Source organism: Phalangium opilio, unplaced genomic scaffold (assembly GCF_054372755.1).
Source record: "Phalangium opilio isolate 3A_F unplaced genomic scaffold, DU_Popi_V2 ptg000046l_1, whole genome shotgun sequence".
Classification (NCBI taxonomy): Eukaryota; Metazoa; Arthropoda; class Arachnida; order Opiliones; family Phalangiidae; genus Phalangium; species Phalangium opilio.
This window is the reverse complement of record NW_028324169.1, coordinates 4,089,023-4,105,345: the sequence shown is the minus strand read 5'-3', so window position 1 is coordinate 4,105,345 and position 16,323 is coordinate 4,089,023.

Sequence of the window (16,323 nt, the reverse complement as noted above, 5' to 3'; positions counted from 1 at the left end):
TCTCTGCAAATAGCTTACACATGTCTTTTTTACCAATGCCTAACCGTTTGGATTTTTCTAAAGCATTCTCAGCACCAAAAAATATTTTTTGATACAAAATAAATGTTTTATATTCTTAATAAGAATGAAACAAGAGGATAAAAAAGGTCTGTCATCTCGTAATGTTTTAAGCTTTTGTCATGATTACTCTATACAACAGTAACAAGGAGTATATACCCATTAGTGGAAGCAGTATTTTTTTTCGAAACAATCTCGCTTATGTTTAACCTCTCTAGACTTCGCTAAAAACGTATTACTCCTACGTAAAATATTCATAGACAGGCAAGTATTCATGCCATTAAAGAAGGAGCGCAATATTATCCATATTTTCATTTCATATACAGAGAAAAGAAATTATGTTTCTGAGAGGAGCTTCCCATTTTTATTGTTGTTTTGAAAAAATATATCGCAATGCAAGGGCCTTGATAGATATAGGAGGCAATGAATGAAATATATCACAATGCATGGGCCTTGATAGATTAGGAGGCAATGAATGAAATATCACAATGCACGGGTCTTGATAGATATAGGAGGCAATGATGGAAATATATCGCATGCACGGGCCTTGGTAGATATAGGAGGCAATGATAATCTCTCTCTTTGCACGAGAGGTTTATCTTTAATATTTAAATAAATATAATTATTTTTGATTATTTTAATCTTCAATTAACATTAATAAAAGTTAAATCGTTTAAAATAATGTTATACCTATTATCTTCTCAAACTTTGCTAATATTGACGTTTAAATTGAAGCGTACCCCTCTTACCCGATTCTTTTAAAATTTTGGTATATACAGGGTGTTTCTGGAAAGACTGGCACAAATTAACAGGCATGTTCCTTGGGTCAAAAGGAGTCCGAAAGGTCCTATGACGTTTTGGGGTAAAGCGCTCCGTTGCGACGTTATGGGCTCTCAAAAGTAGGCCGAAAAAGAAGGAGATTTTGCAGAATTATAGCACTAGTATTGTGGTTTTGACCCAATTGTTTTCGATTATTGAGCATAAGGCAATGATCGAAATAAGTTCAAACCTAGTGGAAGACCGTGAACGTGTTAAACGGCCAAAAGCGTTAATCCCTTTGTTTTTTTAATGATTGTAATTAAAATTAAGGAAAGTAGCTCAGATATCGGTTACTTGTTTGTTCAGATGTACTAGTAACTGACCAGTCTTTTATTCTTTATTTCAATTAGACATATTACTTTTACAATAATTCGAATGAACCCCTTAAATTTTACAATAAATCGAATCGATTCCATTAATTTTACAATAATTCGAATGAACCCCTTAAATTTTACAATAAATCGAATCGATTCCATTAATTTTACAATAATTTGAATCGAACCCATTACATTTACAATAATTCGAATCGAAGCCCATTACTTTTACAATAATTCGAATCGAACCCCATTACTTTTACAATAATTCGAATCGAACCCCATTACTTTTACAATAATTCGAACGAAACCCAATTACATTGTTCTACAAACATTGTTCAAAATGGGCACCATCAACGTTTAAGCAAACTTGCGCGCGTCGTTTGAAAGATTCACGAACACGTTCGAAGATTCCTGGCGTGTTACGGATGCTATCACATCCATCAGTTATCCTTTGTCGTAAGTCTTCGACATCGCGAACTTCACTTCGGTATACCAAGTCCTTGAGATGGCCCCAAAGAAAAAATCGCATGGGTTGAGATCGGGAGATCTTGCTGGCCACGCAACAGTTCCGCCTCGACCTATCCACCTCCGGGGAAACGCGACATCAAGATATACTCTAACTTGAAGACTAAAATGGGGCGGTGCGCCATCTTGCATGAACCACATTATTTGTCGCAGTGGTAACGGTACGTCTTCTAAAAGCTTTGGTAAATTGTCACGCAGAAAGGTCAAGTACTCCTCCCCATTTAGCCTCGGTTGCAAAAACTAAGGCCCAATTAAATGATCTCCTACAATTCCGCACCAGACGTTCAAACTAAACTGAACTTGATGTTTCATGACATTGGTCGCGTGCGGGTTTTGTTGCTTCCACTCGTGATAGTTATGTAAATTAATTATCCCGTCACGCGAGAAATTGGCCTCGTTGGAAACTAGCAAAGTACGCAGAAAGTCTAAGTCATTTACCCGTGCCACAAACCACTGATAGAAATCGACCCGTCTCGGATAATCAGCTTCATTTAAAGCTTGTACCATTTGAAAATGGTATTGGTGGAACTGATGCCCTCGAAGGATTTTTCAGACGAGTACATGGTTAACGCACAATTGCCGCCCGACGTTCCTGGTACTGGTTGTTGGATCATCTTCGAAAATTGTCAAAACGGTGTCCTCTACATCCTCGGGAACAATCGCCGCACGAGGTTCAGGTCCCGACGGTTGAAGTTTCCCGGTTTCTCTCAAGCGTCTCTCGACTGCCGTAAATGTTTGTCGATTGGGAGCTTGTCGTTGAGGAAAGTGCTCCTGGTACAAGCGCCGAGCTTCCACAGCATTTCCCGAGCCAGTCCATACATAAGATTGAAAAGTATAAAGTACTCACCTTTTTATAGAAATATGTTATCGCAAGTTGTTAGCAAAGTATTTTTTCGGTACGAATGAGTCTCGTCCTTTAAGTCTGATCTTTTATACAAAATGGGTGTTGTCTTTTCTAGCTTTAAGTCAAAGAGATCTATTCTATAATGTAATGGGTGTGAATAGCTCTTTCTCTTTACACTTAAGCGGAGTCATATTACTTATTATCGTTACTGTGTGTGTATGGATTTAATAATATTTATTTTCATTCGTATATATTTTATTTTTTCAACCTTCAACCATATCTGCCTCTCTTTAGTTTTATCCAAATAGTTCGAGTGAAACCTTGGGTCAAGATTAAACTTAGTTATAAACAATTTATAAAATTTTCCCATTGACGATGAACGTCTTTATTTTTTCATCTTTATATCTGTACAGATAAAGTAATATTAAATTTCATCTTTTATTTTTCCAAGTCCACCACATCTTTTTTCTCTTTAATTTTATCCAACTCGTTCATTTATAACCATAGGGCTAAATTTTGTTATCGACAATTTATAACGAACTTGTCGTATCGCCAATTAACGCCTTTATTTGCGTCATTAAGTCTGTATAGAAACAATAATATTAAATTTCATCTGTTATTTTCTAAACCTTGAATGAAATCTGTATCTCTTAATTTTTTATCCAACTCGTTCAATTGTAAGTTTAGGGTTAAAATTAGTTATCGACAATTTTATAACTAACTTGTCCTATCGCCGACGAAGCGCCTTATTTACTTTATTATATATATGAAAAATAGGGATTCTCTTCAACAAAGCGCTGCCAATAACATTAAACGTATTCGCGACATCTTGTTTAGTCAATTTTCTGATATTAATATCTTTCTAGCGCGGTGACCGTTAACATCCCTAAGTAACGGATAACATGTAGGCGTAAAGAAAACAGTCTCGATTGAAATTCGAGACGTCGTTAACAGATCCTTAATCAGTTAACATACGTCACACAAACGAGCACTCTCTTATCTCAGTCTGGCGTCTCTAGATTACGTCACGACTAAAGACAAGTACAGACACGTCCTAAAAACCCTTCAACCAATTAACAAAGACCTAATCAATTGGCGACCCGTCTATCGACCAATAAACGAAGTCAAATCAACCCACCCGGATAAAAAACTGACTTTCCCCACGCTAGACTCACGCGTGAATCCTCGCGCTAGAAGGCTTGCGGGCTCATTTAAATATCCTATTTACCACTCCATAATTCGGGTGGTTACCTACTCCTGAGTAACATTATCCCAAAACTGGTGGTAAAACCACTTCAGCCAAACCAACCTTCCAGTTTGATACGAGTTCAGTAGGTTGCGGCAACTTCACCTTAAAAGATGGATGGTTTTTCTCGGAGAAGTCGTCCATGGATGCATTACTAGGCAAAGTGACGTAAAACGAGTCTTCCATAACTAAGATATTTGAAGAATACTGAGTCAAAATGATGAAAGGGTGAAGGTTTTATAGTCAGAAAGAAATATCTACCCCGGGAGGTGGGCTCGCTAACACGACAGTTGTTTACTTTGTTGTCGTGGTTGTTCACTTTATACTTAAATTACAGGGTTTAACTACTAGTAGCAACATGCTAAAACTATGGTTTCAGCCTTTCTGGGACAAATATTTATTCGATTATCTAAAACATCGAACCGCGAGACCATTATCTCGAAAACATTCTCAACAATTCTTCGAGCTCTTGAGAGCCGGTAATTTAATATTCTTCTTTCGTTGTCATGAGTTGCTTGAAAGTATGGTTTTATGAAGTTGTCCAAAAGTAGAAACGCTTCGTCACCGACGAAAAAGAACGGAGCGGAAATGTTGGAACTTTGTTAGAACTCGGGTTCAGGAAGATGTAACGAGTTCTCCAAAAGTTTCTTCTAAAACGATGTTTCTCGTATGACGCCGATATTTGACCATTTTCTCCGACATCCGCCATCATAAACTCATAGTATATGTAAGTTTATGATAATCTAATATCTATGGAGTAAACATTAATGGCTGGCTAACCGCAGCTAGAGCTATAGGGATGCGATTTTTTGGTGATTTAAAATTTTCAAACTAAGTTTTGGCCCAGTTCCGGTGGACGAGTATTTTTTTGACTATTTTTTTTAAACTCATCTTCATTGACTTACCAAATAATATTATACCTTTTCCAAAATATTGTGATTTATCTTCATTTATTTCCCAATTAATGTTACGCCTTTTCCAAAATATTATTGTTTATCTTCATTTACTTCCGAAATAATCTACGCAATTTAGCAAAATATCGTTGTTTATTTTTAAAATTGGAGCTTGCTTCAAATATTTTTCTATCCTGGTATGAGAAATGTAAATGTTTCAGCGGGTGTTTAAAATTTCATAGCTATATTTCCGCAGTGTGTGCTCCCTGATTTCCGTCTCGAGTCCTTGTTATTATATTTACCCCCCGAGTAGTTTTTCAAGATTGAGGGCAGAATGCGTTTAGGCGCGTAGCGGTCTTAATGGCGGTAAGTACATGCAATTTTCAAATTTTCCAAAAACATTTTCACCATTTTGCGGCGGATTAAGAATTTTTTGACTATTTTTTTCGAACTACCCATGGTCTAATTAGTCAGGTATGACCGTTATTTTATGTAAATAGATATAGTGCAATCCTACCGTCATTAATTTAATTTAATTCTGTTTATATCTTTTTTAGAAACTTTATTCCTAAAATCATTTTAAACATAGCTATTGTTGACGTTTGAATTCAACCGTTTTCCTATAGAACAATTTTTGGAATGTATATAAGGCGATTGATCCTCAATAAATGATAAGAAAACCCGCAATTGCTTGAACCTTTGGTGGAAGCCTTGCCATTGGGAGGCTAGTCGTTTCTCGTAACCTTAACGATGATAATCGAGTAGAAGCCAATGTTTCTTTCAGCGAACACGTTTGCTCCGATTTTCCTACTGCGAACGCGGTGACAGACACACAAACACACGTGCAGAGTACACTGCAAAAAATAGTGGTTTGACACAAAACCATTAATCTGTACATCATTTTTGTCAAAAACTAAAACCCTGGAACGTTTGATATTAAACCATTATAAGGAAGATAAGCTCTCTAATGGTTTGATTTTAAACCCTAATAGTTCTTGTTAGTAACCATTTATATTGTATATTTTGATTTTAGACGTTTATACTTATACCATTAAGTATTCACGTAAAGACCAGATAGGGTCTAATTTAAGATCTTTATAAGCCATTAATGGTTTTGAAAACAGCCCTATATGGTATGGTAGGCTTATTTATAAACCCCCGTAGGCTTATTTTTAAACCAATTTAAGAAATATTAAAATGATATATAAAATTTGAATTTAAATATTTATTAACTTTGTTTGCAAGGCATATATACATGTATAAAAATACATAATGAAAATAGTAATTGTATATAAATACATAATGAAAATAGTATTTGTATATAAATACATAATGAAAAAAAAATTGTATATAAATACATAATGAAAATAGTAATTGTATATAAATACATAATGAAAATAGTAAATGTCTATAAATACATAAAGAATTAGTAAATGTATATAAATACATAAAGAAAATAGTAATATCTAACAATTAACTACTAACATTATCCACACACCTTTGTAAAAAAATCGAAAGAAATCTTCAGCCATTAATTTAAGATTAATTACAAATATCAAAAATGGAATTTAGTAATAATGTGATCTATAATTAACACATTTCAATTTTATATTTAAAGTTTTGTTACTTCCTTAATTTTAAACCATTAATGCATAATTTAAGGCTAGTTTTCTTCCATTAGGGGTAAAGACTTCTTTAATCGCGACGAAATCAGCGCGGCCAAGTGTTAATAAAATTTTTTATCAACTATAATTATATTAAATTAATGTAGGAGTAAATTTGGGCAAATATCAAACCTAAAATTCGACGATTACGATATCTCGTTCTATTATTGAACTTACGCAATTTTTATCTATAATTAAATAAATTCGCATAGGACAAGACGTTAATAGTAGCAATTTTGTTAATCACGAAAAATCATTATTTAAAAAAATTAAATGCACTATTAAGACATTCAAGAGAAAATACTGTTGTAATTGCATCCAAAATTGTACTGGCTGGCACTGAATTTTCACCTGATGTGAATTTCGGACGTCCTCCTTAAAATTGATCTCGATCTATTCACCACTTTTATTGGCCATCCTTGACGAGTGTAGCGATCTTGAAATGATGTTTTAAAAATTTTAAAACACAAAACGATACGAATTATTTCCTTTTTTGGTAAATGCCACTGATACCGAAAACTATAATCAGAAAAATTATAGCAAAAATTCGCGAAAACCGTTACCAAAATCAACCCGTAAAACTTCAGCGTCCGGTCCCGAACTAGTACCGTACCGATTACATACCTTAACCGCGCTCAGAGCCTCGGACCGAAAGACGAAAGTTTGAATAAAATTTCCGTTGCTAAAGGCTGACAAAAGACCACAGACTAAAAATATTACAGACCGACATCTGTCCCATTAGTAACTGAAGAAGGTGCATGGCAGTACAGAACATTTTCTACGCAAAGAAATACAAGTCCAGTAGTGTAGGCTCTATTAATGCTCTTTGTAGTGAAGCGTGAAGTTCCAAGAAAAGAAAGAGTTTTAGACGTTTGAAAAGAAAGAATTTAGGGAGTGGTGAAGGTCATGGGCAACTTGAAACGGCATCTCTGCTAGATTTCCAATAAAGTGTAACACTGCGAAGCGCTTTCTAGTGCCAGGTCATTATAGGAAAAATAATCCTCGCTATACACTCACTTTCCGTTCAAGATGAGATGAACCATGTGTTAAAACTGGTCTTTTTTATTAGGATCCTTACTGCAGTGCAGAATTGTATCTCAGCTATAAAGTACATTGAATACTACAAGATCGTACGATTGCACGAGATAAATCGGCCTTTCACTGATTCGAAGATAGTTTATTTGCTTTATTATATAGGATATTTATATATTTTTGTGGTATATAGCCTTATTTTGATAATGTAACTAATTAAGAAAAACTAATCATGGTCGTGTCAGGTTTGATTCCTTAAAATCATGTGAATAAAAAAATTAGCGCGCTTCACTGAAATATTATATACTAACAAAAACCTTGTATTTCATTTGGGGGAGGTATTTTTGGTAGAAATTCAAACAATTTTGCCAACGGTTTAATTTAAATACGTCACCATCTACCTAATGGTTTATTGTAAAGCCTTTCCTATCTGGTTTAATATCAAACCATTTAGGGTTTACTATAAAGCCTTTTGGATATGGTTTTGTGTCAAACCATTTAGACATTCCGTTAATGGTTTAATCTAAAATATGTCTTACACCCAATATGGTTTACATATTCTTTAAAACCCTTTAGGTTCCATTCAAAGTCCCATGTGGGGTGGCTCTTAGATTTCAAACCATATTCAGACCATTATTTTTTGCAGTGTAATACCTCTCCGTGACGTCAAAGTCACTCGGATAGGTAAACATTTATTAATTTTATAAATTCCAAAAATTAAACACTACATAGTGTCTGAAACGCGGCTGCAATGACCCTGCAATTATCTGAAACGCAACTGCAATTATCCTACAAAGTATCTGAAATGCACCTTCAATGAACCTGCAAAGTATTTGAAATGCACCTGCAATGATCCTGAAAAGTATGTGAAACACTTCTGCAATATCCTACAAAGTATCTGAAACGCGCCTGCAATTATCCTACAAAGTATCAGAAATACACTTGCAATTATCCTACAAAGTATCTGAAATGCACCTGCAATTATCCTACAAAGTATCTGAAACGCACCTGCAATGATCCTACAAACTTAGCAATTTCTGACTGTAACATGCATACAAAATATCTGAAAGGTACCTGTAATGAGCCTACAAACCACCTGATTTCTTACGGGAATTACTGTCTCACCTGTGTTTTCCAGCTGGTTTTATGACTCTAGAGTAGCTTAATTTTGTATGCATATTTGCAGTACTGAGTTTGCCAGCGGCAGGTATTTTTTCTGCAAAACTTCTAAAATGCTCTGCAATGCTCTCTGGAATACATCTAAATTTTGTCTGAAGTTGAAGCTTTTTCAGGTTTATTCCAGTATATTCCAGAATATTCCAGTATATTTGCGATATCTTGCAGATTCTAAATAATATCTACTTAAAAGCTAAATGCAGCCGTAAATATTTCTAAGGGATTTCATACATACTTAATTATCTAATAAAGTTCAACAAATGTAACTATTATGATATAAAACAATAGTTCTATTAAAAACATTTTTTTAGTTTGCATTGGCATAAGCACTATTAAAACCGTAAGTAATGGCATATGAAAATTAGGTGTTACGAAGGAAGAATTTTTTCAAATACCCCTGTAGCACTAAAACGTCGGCCCTACGTCGACGGCGTTGAGTTGGGCCGGCGTCGACGAAAAAAGGTCACTTAAACGACCGATTGACCGTTGAAATGTCCTACCCATAAAGAAGTCGGCCGACCAACTTTTGGCAGACTGTCCACAGACTCATATAAGTATTATTCGCCGATTATAATAAAACTCTATAGAGCGTTCGTGATTTTGTATCCCCATCCCTGAAACGGGCATCTGTCCAACCTTAAAACGAGTACAGTTCCGACTTTGGTCGCAGCGTAAAACCGACATTTAACCGACTAGAAAAGACCTATTTTCCCGACTTTTGAAGAGAAATTGTTCCGACTTCAAACTCAGTGCTTACCCGACTTGAAATATGTTACTTCCCCTACTGTGAAGATGCTATTGTACCGACCTGGAACGAACTGTTTTACCGACTATATACACATTATTTTTCCAGCCTTTATACCGCTGTTTTCCCGACTTATTCTCGCTACTAAAATTGTATAATTATCCGTCAAATAATCCCATATTGCGCGAACCCGATAATATACTCCAAAAACTTTGACTTCCTATATATAAATTAACCTATTTTTTATTGATGGCTGTAATGAGTTCGAGTTACTAAGAACTGCATATATACTCTTAAAACTTTAAAGGTTCCACGCTAAATTTCAAGTTAATTATCAATTTACTAAAACCCCAAGATTTGTTCTTGTTTTTGAAGTTGTCATTTTATAAGCATTGTAATTGACACGTTTTAGGCTAACATTTTAAAGAGCCCGCTGGTTTTTTTTATTTTGAACCAGTTAAGCAAAGTTTACAACCCAAAATTATAAGGGAAAATTGTTATTAAAATTTATTTTTCATCATTGTTGTAAAATAATGTGAACTGAAACTTAGAAAAAAGTAATAATAGGTATGTTTCTGCCCAATATATACTACTACTATATATACTACTACTATATATAATAAACACATTCTTAGTGAAGATAGTCGTTAGATTATCTTAGAAAACAAATCTTTAATAAAACTTACACAATCGTAATGACATAATATTTTTCGAAGTTTTAAAATACTTCAATTTTTTACTATCAAGGCGTATACCTCTTTGAACAAAACAGGTAATAATACTGTACTTAACTTGAAACAGTTATCATAAATGGATCAAAAAATATAGGTAAATTATCATAAATCGATCAAAAAGGTAAGAAAATTATCATAAATCGATCAAAAATTATAGGAAAATTATCATTAATCGATCAATATAGGAAAATTAATTTTGAAACTTTCGAAGGAAATGAAATTTAAGGTCTGAAGTCCATAATGTGTAATTTCATACAGTTAATATATATGCACTTAAGCACTGTCTTCATCTTGAGTGCCCTCTCTGTCCACGTCATTTACATTTACTTCTCTTAATTCCAAAGCTTTTTTCCTGCGAACATCTCTTCCACCATCCCTGTCATTTTTGTGCTTCAGCCAGTTTTTGATCACACGTTCTATTTCAAATTCTTGGGTGTTTCTTAGTTTTGGAGTTTGACGAACAGCTTCTATAGATTTTTTAAATTATTTTGTAAAACATTTAGTAGTACTTCTATTTAACTTGTAAAGTTTAACCTTACCAATGACCATGAGCTTCATGTGTAAACTAGAAAAACCAATTTGGCCATTGCTCAAAAAATAAAGACGTTCATCGTCAATGGGAAAATTTTATAAATTGTTTATAACTAAGTTTAATCTTGACCCAAGGTTTCACTCGAACTATTTGGATAAAACTAAAGAGAGGCAGATATGGTTGAAGGTTGAAAAAATAAAATATATACGAATGAAAATAAATATTATTAAATCCATACACACACAGTAACGATAATAAGTAATATGACTCCGCTTAAGTGTAAAGAGAAAGAGCTATTCACACCCATTACATTATAGAATAGATCTCTTTGACTTAAAGCTAGAAAAGACAACACCCATTTTGTATAAAAGATCAGACTTAAAGGACGAGACTCATTCGTACCGAAAAAATACTTTGCTAACAACTTGCGATAACATATTTCTATAAAAAGGTGAGTACTTTATACTTTTCAATCTTATGTATGGACTGGCTCGGGAAATGCTGTGGAAGCTCGGCGCTTGTACCAGGAGCACTTTCCTCAACGACAAGCTCCCAATCGACAAACATTTACGGCAGTCGAGAGACGCTTGAGAGAAACCGGGAAACTTCAACCGTCGGGACCTGAACCTCGTGCGGCGATTGTTCCCGAGGATGTAGAGGACACCGTTTTGACAATTTTCGAAGATGATCCAACAACCAGTACCAGGAACGTCGGGCGGCAATTGTGCGTTAACCATGTACTCGTCTGAAAAATCCTTCGAGGGCATCAGTTCCACCAATACCATTTTCAAATGGTACAAGCTTTAAATGAAGCTGATTATCCGAGACGGGTCGATTTCTATCAGTGGTTTGTGGCACGGGTAAATGACTTAGACTTTCTGCGTACTTTGCTAGTTTCCAACGAGGCCAATTTCTCGCGTGACGGGATAATTAATTTACATAACTATCACGAGTGGAAGCAACAAAACCCGCACGCGACCAATGTCATGAAACATCCGGCGTTAGAATTTCTTCTGTAAAACTGGAAGTTGACTTATGTAGTTCTGGTTCCTCGACTGATTGGTCAGAATTGTGCTCAGGCGTGAGGATTTCTTCCGTAAAACTCGAAGTGTGTGTATGTAGCTTAGTTCCCGCGACTGATTCATGATCAGACGGGGAAGCCTCCCCTGCCGCAGAAGGCGGACTATCATTAGTGGGATGATAGAGCTGAAAAGCCCTCATATCGTGGTTAGTATGGAGTAGGAGAGGAGGGTGTTCAAAAAGGGCCATGCCCGGTTTACTATCAGAGTCCGTTGGTTGATGTGAATCATCTCGAACTGCAGGAGGGATCTGCTGATCCGCTGCTTGATCTTCTAGAGTACTTGATGTCAACATATAAGCAACATCCGGAATAGCACGAATGATCTGTTGATCCACTTCCTGACCGTCCTGAGGTGACGGTGACGTAGAAGATGATGATGATTCAGATGAAGTAGTTGAGGAAGTCGCCGTAGGAGGGTGGTCTATGGTACCACCATTAGTTGCGGGACTAGGCTCGGGATCATCTGCAACGTTCGATTGTGAAGTGGGGGCATTTTCGGCATTGTCGAAGACAGCTACGTTTGTCCAGTTTTGTTTTAAATGCTCTAAGTTAACTTTCCCTACATTCTGTCCTGAGTTAGCGTCTTCTAACTCATAGACTTGAACGCTTGGACACAAGTCTTTGCTGTAATAGTTTTAAGTGGTATCATTTCCACGAATTTAGTCATATAATCAACAAAGACTATTAAATATTTATAGTGGTGTCTACTTGAAGGGAAGGGTCCCATTATGTCGACACTAATCTGGTCCCAAGGACTTGTTATCTCAGAGGGTTGCATTGGCCCTGGCTTTTTTCTAGTCCTAGCCTTAAATTGTTGGCATAACGTGCATCCTCTAACATAATCCTGGACATCACTAACTATAGTAGGCCACCAATATCTATATGTCACTTTACTTAGGGTCTTATCTTTGCCCTGTGAGCTGATAGTGGGTGGTCATGTAATAACCTCATGGCTTCTAGCCCTAACCGAGGAGGTAAATAAATTTTCTCAGGATAGTTCCTGTAAGGTCTACTATAGAGAAAATCATTCTTCAGTTCGAACATTTTATTCCTAACTGGGTTAGGTCCTTGCAAGGAATTTATCATAGGGGAAGCGTATTGGTCTTCCCTTTGAGATGTTCTTACATCTTCTAATGTAAATACTGAATATAGGGCTCTAGGACCTGGGGGACGTATACGACCTTCAACAGACTCACAACTACTACTGGTAGAATTTTGACTGGTACTGCTACTAGTTGGATCCTGGTTACTAGTAGAATTTGAAGTGGAGGAGCTAAAGTTTATGCTTAGGACGTTTATCGGAGCTCTCGATAAAGCGTCAGCTACTACATTTTCTACACCCTTCTTATGTTTAATGGTAAAGTCAAATGTTTAAAGGTACATAGCCCATTTAACTAGTCGAGAATTTGGTTCCCTGATATTAAATAACCATTGCAGAGCCTGATGCTCAGTAAGGACAGTGAATTTACGACCTTCTAGAAAGGGCCTAAACTTTTAAACTTCCCAACAAATGGCTAAACACTCTTTCTCGCTAGTGGAGTACCCCAAATAAATTTTTGATCCTTCCTTTTAAGCTTGTTAATAGGGGCTACTATTTGAGAGTAATGATTAATAAACCTATTATGCCAACCTGCCATCCCTAAAAATCTCTGGACTTCCTTAACATTTTTAGGAGGAGGGAATTTCTCAATGGCTTTTATTTTTGAAGGGTCATTATGCACTCCATTTTCGTTAACTGTGTGACCAAAAATAGTAGCTTCTTTTTAAGCGAAGCGACACTTCTTCAACTGAAGGGTGAGACCCGCTTCCTTTAATCTATTTAAGACATATTCTAAACACGTCAAATGCTGATCCCAATCTTCGCTAAGCGAGATTAAATCATCTAAATAGTCAATTAATTGGAAGTAATCATCGTCTCTAAAAATCTCGTCAATTAAACGCTGGAAAGAGTTAGGGGCGTTACAAAGCCCAAAAGGGAGTACATTAAACTCGTACTTTCCCATATGAGTCACAAAAGCAGTTTTAGGTCTCCTTTTAGGGTGCATTTCCATTTGCCAATACCCTCATTTAAGGTCAAGGGTTGTTATAAATTTAGGTCTTTCCACCCTAGCTAACATGTCCTCTATATTAGGCAAAGGATAAGGGTCCTTTATGGTATCCTGATTTAGCTTTCTGTAATCAATACAAAACCTATAGGGTTTACCCCGTTTTGTTTGATCAACTAAAACTACGGGCGAAGCCCAAGGAGATACAGAGGGTCTGATTATCCCGTCATCTAGCATTTCCCTGGCATGTTGTTCAATGATTTTCCTTTTCTGGTCATTAACACGATGAGGCTGAGGTTTCATGGGCGGATTATTTCCCGTATGAGTCTCATGGAAGACTAGTCCTGTTCTTTCTACTTTATCCGAAGACAACTCAGAAAATTGCAATAAAAGGGATTCTAATTGATGACGTTGTTCATCAGAGATAGGGGCTGCGGAAATTGCGTCCCTAATGTTATCTACAATCTCTTTATCTATTGGATCCTTTTCAGATGGAATTGAAAAATGGATCTTAAGGTTACCCACTAAACATTGTGACTATTCGTAATCTAACTTGACCCTATGGTCTTCAAGGAAGTCTTGTCAAAATATAAAGTCACTATTGAGGGAAGGAACTATGTAGAATTTAAATTTAAATTGTTTCTCACTTTCGTTTGACTTAAGAGTTAACTCTAGTTCTTGAGAATCTTTTGTTAAAGTATATCGGCCATCGCTCCAAACTACACAATCTAATTGTTCATCTTCAGGTAATTCTGAAGAGTTTCTATATTTACAAATTTTCTGCCACTGATCTAAACTGACAAAAGAGGCATCGGCCCCACTATCTAACTTAGCGTGAACTGTCACGTGTTCAAAAGTAACGGGAATGGTAACCCTTTTATAAACTGAACCTTTCCTGACGGATTCAATCCTCAGGGGGAACGAGAAACGCTTTTTCGTAGGGGAATTTATTGGGCACCGGGAGGAGGACCACGTGGGACCTGTCCCGTCTGGGCTTCCCCCGACTTGCTAATCTTTTTTTCTTGACAGTCGGGTGCTAGATGACCTGGTTTTTGGCAATTATAACATGTGATAGTACGTGCAGAGCGGTAGGACAAGGCCAATTGACGACCAGGAGATTTTAATCTCTGACTATTATATCTTGTATAGGATCTTTGACCTCTATTGGAGTTTATAGCCTTAGCTTTGGCTCTAGAGTCTAAAGGTTGTAAGGGATAATCCCATTGAGGAGAAGTAGGGGGATTACAAGGGCTTTGACAATGCCCGGGGGAACACTGACTATGGGCGGAGCCCTTATTAGCTAGGCAAGAGGACTCAGCTGTAACCCTAGGTTTAGGGGGTGTTCTCCTCTTTTCCCTTTTCTCAGCATTCTTTTTCCTAACTTCGATATCCTTTTCAATTGTTTTACAGGAATTCCTTAACTGTTCCATTGTACTAAATTGCAAGAAAAGGAGAGGAGTTCTTAGTTCATCTTTTAAATTGCTCTTAATAATAGCAACTAAATCCTTTTCGGAAAGAGGATGGGTCATCCCTAAATTTAACTTCATATCATACCCGAAGAAATCCTCTACAGATTCCTTATCTTTCTGACTCCTTTGGGAAATCTCTATTTTAAGTTTCGAGTCAGCTTCAGAGTTTCTAAACTGAGCCTTAAAGTGCCTTTTAAATTTCTTCCAAGCTAAATGAGGATGAGCAGGGTTTGAATTACAAATATCGTCATACTGACGGATTAAATCCCGGTACCAATACAAAGCATGCCCTCGTAAAAGGAGAGGCAATGCCGCTAACCTATCTTCATTCGATAGCTTAAGAAATTTAGCGTATTCCTCAAAAACAGCTAAAAACTCGGGGGCATTATCGCTAGATGATCCCAAAAACGCTAACCTTTCCGGAGGTTCAATAGGGACTTTTCCCGTCTGAGGAATTGTACTTCTATTTATTGTCGGTAGATCCCTAACTAATTTATCCAAACTAGTAGCTATAGCTTTATTTATTGATACATTCTAAGCTACGGTTTTAGCCTGTGTGGTAGAATTATCTGCCAAAGTTTGGAGTAAAGGTAATATAAAGGATCCTAATTCCTCGTCAGTAGTGTCTGGTCCAAATTGAGGGACTTGTCGAGACGGGGACATTTGAGTTCCGGTTGTTTTAACTCTAGGAGTAGGTAAAGTTTTAGCAAAACTAACTTTAGGCCTAACGTTTTTTGACGCAGTTTTAGGCGGAACCAGGGAATCAATCCCAGTTTGAGGAGGTAAATTTGAGGGAGTTGAACTTCCCTTGGGAGCGGGAATGCTCATATGAGGGAATAGTTGATAGGGAGAAAATCCCAATACTGAAGAGGCTGCAGTCCCCTTTCTCGTATCAGTATCTTCTTCATCCTTCTCTTCTTCAAAACGAAGAATCCGGTTAAAATTCTCCAAAGGATCATCTGTTTCTGGCGGTGCTAGCGTGTCGCCATCATCCCCCGCAGAGGCAAACAGATCTTCCTTTGTATGATCTTCCCCTTTATGCAACGTGGAATCATCCTCCTCATCCTCAGATGTTCGAGGCGACCTCCATTGTTGTTTGTTGTCCGAATAGGCCATTATTTACTTAAGTTAAGTTTTACAATAA